Below are 8,510 nucleotides of genomic sequence, written 5' to 3' on the forward strand. Positions count from 1 at the left end.
CAATATGCAGAGGAAAAATATGCTTGGCAGGAGATTGCTGCAGTTTTCCTCCATTTATGGGTAGATTTGAAATAATTCTAAGAAAACATTTGATATTACCTTTAGAAAGTCTAGTTTTGAAGTGCTTTATACCACATGTGATTAAAGGAAGTTAGTCAGCACTGCAGCAAGGAAGGATACGGTATATATATACGGTATATATATATATATATATATATATAGTGGGTGGAAGCTTGTCCCTCCCATTTTTTCACTCCAGTCCAGTCCCATCTGAAAGCTTGGTCTCCAGAACCTCCTCTGACAAGTTTTCTTGCTTTCCTGTGAGAATAGGCAGCCGCTGTCACAGAGGAGCCGAGGGAGTTCAAGAGATCAGAGGCAAAGCAGCAGTTGCCTTTCTTCTGGGAAAAAACAGATGACCCTCTTCAAAATGATAATGTAAACAGCTAGCAACTGGTGGAACCGTGGGAGTTTGAAGTAAAACGTGAAGAATTCTCCTGCAGGATAAGCATAAAACAACCAACACTGTAAGTTGTATTTTTTTACCTTTTCATCCATTGATGCAGGCATTAGTCGGAGCTGAGATCAAAGCAAATAAGTTATGTGGCATGGCGAAATTCTGTGATATGTGGGCTTTGAAGCTTTAGGAGTGAAAGAGTTTATTTTCAACAGCAGATAAAGGACACTTTATGGTCCATGAGAGAGACATTTCTTAGCATGTTTTGTGTTTTTGTGAAATGATTTCTTTTTAAAATATCAAGACATGGTGTATATGGTTTTAAGACTTCATTGCATCTACATCATCATCATTTTCTAGATTTAACACTGAAGTAGTTCTTCATTGCTAGACTGGCCTGTCTGCAGCTGCACTGCCAATTCCAGCTGCAGAGGCTTCAAACAGCTGCTTTCAATTAATGTCACCCTCTAGAAACATTACTCTGAACAAGCATTTGTTGACTTTAGATGTTGGGCTGGGGAAGCACAGGATTTCATAATATGTGTGCCTGGTGATGTGAGTTACAGACAGCGATAAAACTGAAAAGGCAGGTCATGACCCTACCCTTTCACCCATGCAATGGATTGTTCCTGTTCCAGTTTGCGTTTTTACACAGTTTTCATTTTATGACTTTTACGTTAGATTAAGTTTTATGATGTCATCAGCTCCTCGCTAAATGAATGTCATAATAAATGGCATTGTTTTTACTGCACTACATTAGGATATTTTTCAGTTTGTAGTAAATGTCAGATTTTTGCATAAAAGTTATTGGTTTAGAGCATTATTTTATTGAAACTCACCACTTCATTTTCCCATAGTGTTGGTTTACAACGTGACGACATACGAGGGATCTGTTGGCCAGACCGCTACCTCAGCCCTAAGTTAAACTGAGCCACACACTAACCACTAGATCTCCAACATGGAGGCCATCCAAAGACAACCACAGCAGAGACTACAGCCAGCCCCTCCACTTAGATAAACAAAGTCTGTCTCTTTCCACACCACTGCAGTGTGTGTGTGTGTGTGTGTGATTATGTGCATCTGTGTGCCGACGCAGCTCTACACCCAAAAGCTGTGAAGGCACAGATCCAACTGTAACAATGTAAATTGTTTCAGGTTCAAAGTGTGCTCTGTTGTTGCCACCCACCCTGCTGGGGGTGTGTAGCAGGACCATTTTTAGCAAGTTGCGGTGTGATATATTCTGTGTGAAGTTATCAAAACAATGGCGTTGTTTTGTAGCAAAAATAAAAGCCCTGTGGTACAGGTTCTATTCTCTCTCCATCCTTTATGCAAAAGGTTTGTGTGCAAGTTTGGCTTAATGCAAATGTGTATGGTAATGTACAGTATTCCTGGAAAAAACTACAGTAGGGAAGTTCTTGTTTTATGTCAAGGAGATGCAGCTACATCGCTCTGTGCTCAGCAACTTTGATTGGGTTTTGGAAATAGACCATTCCCAAGAGATTTACATAATGCTAAATTAAATAATAATTAAATTGTCCAAATGTCCAATAACTTAGACAGTAGCTTTAATAAACACCAAGAGAGACACCTAAACAGATTTACATTAGCTTAATTATATTGTCTGCATGACTGAATGACTGGGGAATAGCACAGATAATTGTCCCAAAGTTAACTGGGCTGAGAACATTTACTGAAGACATTTATATGAAGGCATTTAAAATGTGGTCTAAAGCTTGTGCTTTTGAAAGTGGACAAAGTGCAGCTGTGTTGGGAAAAATACTGGTGAAATTATTCAAAAATATTTAAATATTTCAATCTGGAAACTAAAATTTTGGTCTGCATCTGGTTTCCCAGATTACTGCGCTGCCACATGTCTCTAAACAATCTGTATCATTTAGATAGGTCGAAGGTTAGGTTGAGTGGATATGTGCCAAAGTAGAATTACCAGAAATGGTTATCAGGGAGGTGGCTGACAGAACTCAGAAAGGGTTGTAGCCAATGTTTCAAAGAGGGGAAACTAGCTGTGATTTCGATACAGAATAGTTTTTTACCTTGTGATCTAATGACAAGGAAGGCAGAATAACCAGTGTTATACTGGCTTCTTAGGTGATACGTTCTCCTCATTGTATTTCAATAAACTGGTAGAGTTATTTTTCGTATTTCCTGCATTGTACATAACACCCATCTTGTCTATAAAAGTGGACGTTATCTTGCAGCCATTCACTCTTCTCCTAATTCAGCCTCAGACAAGAGACAGCATAGGCATTGGTTACCATGGCAACCGCTCTGGTAAAGACTGGAGACAAAGTTATTTTTTCCCCCCTCCAAATTAATCATGCTAAAAATGTACATCTGTTGTTCTGAATGTTAACAGTACTTTTTGAATGTCCCAATTAAGGTTGATGATTCTGACAGCAAAAAGGTCTTTTTAGCCTAATCTGCATTGCACCTAACAACAAAAATCAATGAAAGCAGGCTCTGGTATGTGTTATTCTTGTCCTGCAGTACTTTGGTGACATCTGTGGTACCTGAGAGTACAGGCTGAATTTAGACCATCTGTCAGCTTGAAGAGGAGACTGCAGATTCCAGCAAGATGAATTTTTATAGCTATATGAGAGGTTATGTAACAAAGTCATAATAATAGTATCCAATTGACCAAAACACTATCACTTAAAGCTTGATATAGTCTAGTATTAATACAAATCATCAGTTATCATGTCTTGATGTTACTATTAAGGATCTAAGAATAAAACAGTCCAGAACTATCAAAGACCCAAAATGAGGCGTGAAAAATAATAAAATGTTGTTTGAGCTTTGCATAGAGCTTTCCAAAAATAACACTTGCAGAGTGCTGTCATAGGCTCAGTATACAGTAATACTTTGTGATTTTGTACTACTGAACCCGTGAAAACTGTTGTATAATGTCTTCTGTAGGTTTGTCTCATTTTGAGAAAACAACCCTGATGATTTCATTGTGATGTCTTCAGGGTTATCTGAGCTTGGGTTTGGAGACAACTAATTTATAACGGTTTACAAAGTCTCTGTACAAACTGGGGGCGTGGAGTTTGAAAGACGTGCATGTTTACCAGGCGAGGAGGGTCTGTGAAGTGTTGGATCCAGCATTTCTGGAGCTTGACCCATAGGGACTAAAAATCAAGATATCTGAAGTTCAGACTAGAATTAGATTTTTATTTTTTAATCGTTCCCTGAACTTTAAAGTGCAATACTAAATCACCTGAGTAAATATATATTTGATAACACAATTTATTATTAATATTTGTAAGAATATTTGCAGAGTAAAAGGGTAAATCATCAATTACTTTTAATGGTAATGTTTTCCACCATGAATAATTTAATTATCTACTATTAAAAAAATATACATGTATTATTTATTATTTACATTTCAGGCATTCCCATCATTATCATTATTATGTTACTCTGTACTCATCAACCACCAAGAGTGCAGACCATATCAGGAGCTTTCAGTGGCGTCTTCTACTTTCCCCCTATGTACTTACTGTCCGTAAGATATATCATGTACTGTCAAAGGACAAAGATCCCTCAACTTTTCCCTTTGTAGAGAAACCAGATAAACCAGCCTCAGTGTCGTCATAAACCTCCTCAAACCCACAAGGGAAAGAGATGAGACCCAACTAGAGAGAGCGAATCCACAGGCCAAAGGTTGCTTCAGTGCAACAGAGTCAACCAAAGTTCAACCACAATATAGCATTGCTCATTATTATTCTCTGTACTGATGTCTCTCGCAGGTTTTAATGAGCATCTACACTGGTTCACATAATAGTTCCTCATCTAGCACGATAACTTTCGCCGCCTCTTCTCCAAACCTCTCTAATAATAAGTCAGTTATGACTTTTTCGTCTTGTCATAGTTTGAAGGAGTCTGTTGAAACTCCTCCAAATTTACACATCAAGGTGTGAAGTTAGAAAGAAGCGAGCTTACCAGACCTGTGGACTTGCTCCTCATCGCTGCTTGAGGCTAGAGGCTCGAGGCTACATTAGCTGCAGCTAACGCACTCAAACTTTCAACAGAAACCAGTCGAGTGGAATTGTGGGTAATGGTAGGTGCCAGGTTTTGACAAGGAAAAGTAATGTGTGGAATAAATAACGACAATATCTCTGGTTCTGCTGCAATGATTTTGATTTTTCCATTGTGTGCCTGACATTGTTATAGAAGCAAAGGTAGAAGAAATGTTCAGGTCCTCTACTTAGGACCTAGGATTTAGTGGCATCTAGTAGTGAAGTTGCAGATTGCAACTAACTGAACACCGTTCGCATCTGTATTTGACAACCCAGAAATGAAAACGGCTGTAAAGTGTGTAGGAGAAACTACGGTGGCTGCGAAACCTGCCAACAGCGCAAACTGCCCTATTTACAGCCAGTGTTCAGTTTGTCCATTCTGGGCTGCTGTAGAAACATGGCGGTTCAACAAAACAGCTCATTCTAAGGTAACGAAAGACAATGATTTGTATATTCCGGTGATTATAGACTAATGAAAATATACCTATGAATATTATATTCCATTTCTGACAATAGATCAACTGTTAGACACTGGATCTTTAACATCAGGAATAAATAAAGTAAAACTTTATTAAAAACTCAAATCAAGGAAAGTCTCTACCTCCAGTTGACAGCTTGGCATCAGCCAAGACATTAAACATGGTTATCTGTTCCTATGTCAAATATTGATTAGTGCAGCTTTAATTACAATGTTTCATCTTCATAAGACTTCAACAGCATACCATTAAAATAGCAACAACAATGTTACAATCATTAGAAGCAGACAGTGCCTTTCTAGACAAACATGCAATGGACAGAATAATAATAGAATTTAAAATGTCATAGTATTTAATTAACAGATAATATACAGAAACAGACAGACACATTTACATAAGAGAGAAAAACATTCAACGTGAATATAAAAGAAAATTCTATATAAATACTGTATATTTTCAGTACATATATGCAGATGCAAAATGACACTGGATGTATGTCAAATCTTTCCTTCCTCCTGCTGATGTCACATCTGCTGTTTAGACCATGTAAGAAGCCTATCGTGACTGTTCAGTCCAGAGTCGATGCATGACAACACTGCTTTGTTCCACTGACAGACGGTATGAAATATAGCCAACATTATCTTGACAGAAAAGAACAACATCTGGTCTGTCACTAATCAATTCCAAAAGGATTCTTTCCATTTTCCTAATGGATGTGCCTTCAGGAAGCCTATTATTTCCTTCAGCTTAACTAATTTGAATTTTGTTTTCTTGCAGCATTTCAGCAAGATTCACTTGACAGTTGCAGAGAAACATAGCTGGTAAATGAGTCTCTGTGTGATGGGTTTTTTGATTTATTTTTATTTTATGGAGCCAAACACGCAGTTATATGACATGTTAGCTGTGTCTTGAGATTAGCAGTAGGAGGAAGACGTCGTGTCCCAGCTCTGACTGGTTGATTAGAGTTACCAATTAGACTCAACCTCCCTGTTGGCAGAGGGACTTTCCCAAGCTTCTCTGTTATCCACAAGCCATTTAATCTTTTGACGTGGAAAACATAGTTGAATAAATAGGTCTGAATAAACTGACATCTTGAAATGCTAATAGAGTCTCTATCTATGTAAGTATGAAAGTTAGCAGTATTACAAAGGCAATTATATTCTCGACCTCAGAATATATTAAGACCTTGTTCCATTAAAATGCTGTGAATCCATCTACAGTTAGTGCTGCAGTGTAACTTTATCTCTCTGCATTGGCCTTTTACTTGATAGAGTGATAAGTGCAGCAGTAATGAAATCACAGTGCAGTAAAAGTCACAAGGCAGTGCAGATCACATTGTGTTGATACAGTAACTCCCTCTTAAGACAACCTCAATTTCCTGGTCAACAGGTTTAAAGCTGAAAAATAAACTGATAAACAGGTCTTTAAGCAAAAAGCACACGCATACACACAATGTACTCCCTCCTGCGGCTCTTCTGAGCCCTCATACAATCATCGTGCTGCGAGAGAGATCAGGGGTGGCAACATCAATGTATTTTGGTCACATTAAAACGGAGCGAGCATGCTGATTTGGAGAAATAGCCGTCTAATTACCGCGTAGGATCGGAGAAATAATGAGTGTAAGCGCTGGAACGCAGCAGGAGGGGGAAGTAGATGCAGAGGCCTCTATTGTTCAGAGCGGTGGCGAGTCTGAGTTAACCAACAGCCTAATAAGCTGGAGAAGGTGTTTAAAATGAAACATTGGAATGTATTTTCTCCCTGTGTGCCTCCATCCTCGACTTCACATCCCTTTTTCTGTTTCATACTGTGACAGAAGGCATTAAAAAAATCAGATCTATTTTGGTGTTACAGAATGTAGTGCTGTTAACTTAAAATCCCCCTTGTGGTGCAATCAGCGTAATCCTTTTTATTGCTACCAATCAAGCCAGACAGCAGGCCCATATCAGGACCTGGCACTGGCAGAGCACTGTTGCCACGCTGCAGCTGGAGTCCAAACTTAAAGTGACACAATGGATTGTATAAATACTGCATTACACTTGAAAGAGTGGAAACAGCAGGGGGGGAGCACTACTGTGCAAATAAGCAGTGTCTCCCCGAGCTGTGACGTGTGCGCATTGACGTCACAGTTTAAACACGTTGTGCACAGCAGGAATTGTTCCCAGTTGTGAATGTTATCATGCACCTATACACACACACACACACACGAGATGTGTTCCTCCTCTTCCTCCGCTTGCCTCTTTTCACTTTTTAATGTTTAGCTGAAGCCTGGAGATAAGTCCAAATATAGCAGAGGAGGGAGAGGGGGATGAGTGAGTCATCAGGATCTGAATGTCTGTGTGTGTGTGTGTGTGTGTGTGTGTGTGTGTGATGTGAGTTTCCATGTTCACTAACACAGGTGACCTGAGAGACATTGGCACCTTCAGTGTCCAAATCAACAAGCACTGCCATTAAAATATACACATGTGAATAAAAATAGCAGTAAAGATCAGATTGTATCTTTTTTATGTTTTTATACTTTACACAATTTAATATATATATATATATGTTTTATACGTAATTGGATGAATTAAAGGAGCAACTATGCCGATCCCTGCATGAGCGTCCAAAATTGACCAACAAAACACAGCAAGCTCGCGCCCCTCCCACCCCCCCACAGTTATGTGCACGCGCACTAAACCCCCGCGGCCCACGGCCCCCTCTCCCAAACCATGCCTTGTCGGTGATGGAGCTGGAATGTGGTGCGTTGTGGTTTGTGGGGGCAACGCAGCCTGGCCCCCCTACGTGTTCTGTTTGACGTTTACGAGCGCCCTGTGTTGTCCCGCCGAAACCGGGTTCGTTTCACCCAAGGTGTAGATTCAGGGGGCCGGCTAAGCAGGCTAACGCCGAATCAAGGAGCAGAGGCCTACGATATTAAACCAAAAATGAAATCCGCGCTGAACACATGGCAAGATCCGGCATAGGTGCCAGCCTTTAATACTAAAGCATCAATGCATAAAGCATTGGTAAGCCCTGGTTGCAGCCGGGTAGAGGCAATTGACACTAGGCTATATGGGGATGGACAACCCAGACAGTCCTCCCAAAAAACACTGTCCTCCGCCCACTGTAGCACAAAATCTAAGCCCCCAAAAATAATCCCGGAATAATGGGTGTGCCCAGTGGTATCAAGGTCCCACCACAATAGACTACCCAGTTGACCTCCAAGCTGCGAGCCCAGGGCTCATCATGTGCCCAACTGCATGAAATGAGAAAGCCCCCTTTTTATAGGGCATCAAATAACTAATTAAAACGCAAAACCTATCACTTGAACATACATCCAGGCATGATAAACAACGCAACCGAGAAACGCCATGCTCTCTGGGACACTGTAAACCATGGTGACATTACATTGCGAAAGGTGGAACAGCAATCATCGAAGAAAATTAGATTTAACTACTTCTGGCAACCAAGTAAAAAAGGCTGTCCACGAGGAAGTGGCAAAATCAGAGCCACCCCCACCATTAGTGAAATGGATACAGATAAACATGCTACAAAAGGAACATTTTT

The 8,510-nt window shown here is 40.1% G+C and overlaps 1 protein-coding gene across 1 annotated transcript in view; it reads left to right on the top strand.

Annotated features, from left to right (window-relative positions):
• The first annotated feature begins 288 nt into the window (after positions 1-288).
• add3b (adducin 3 (gamma) b) overlaps positions 289-8,510 on the top strand; it is a 24,871-nt gene continuing 16,649 nt past the window's right edge. The window contains exon 1 of the mRNA XM_035663538.1: positions 289-524. The gene's annotated coding sequence lies outside the window, so the exon portion shown is untranslated. The remainder of the gene's footprint in view (positions 525-8,510) is intronic.

This window comes from Morone saxatilis, unplaced genomic scaffold (genome assembly GCF_004916995.1).
Source record: "Morone saxatilis isolate NCDOM2014 unplaced genomic scaffold, NCSU_SB_2.0 Contig19, whole genome shotgun sequence".
NCBI lineage: Eukaryota > Metazoa > Chordata > Actinopteri > Moronidae > Morone > Morone saxatilis.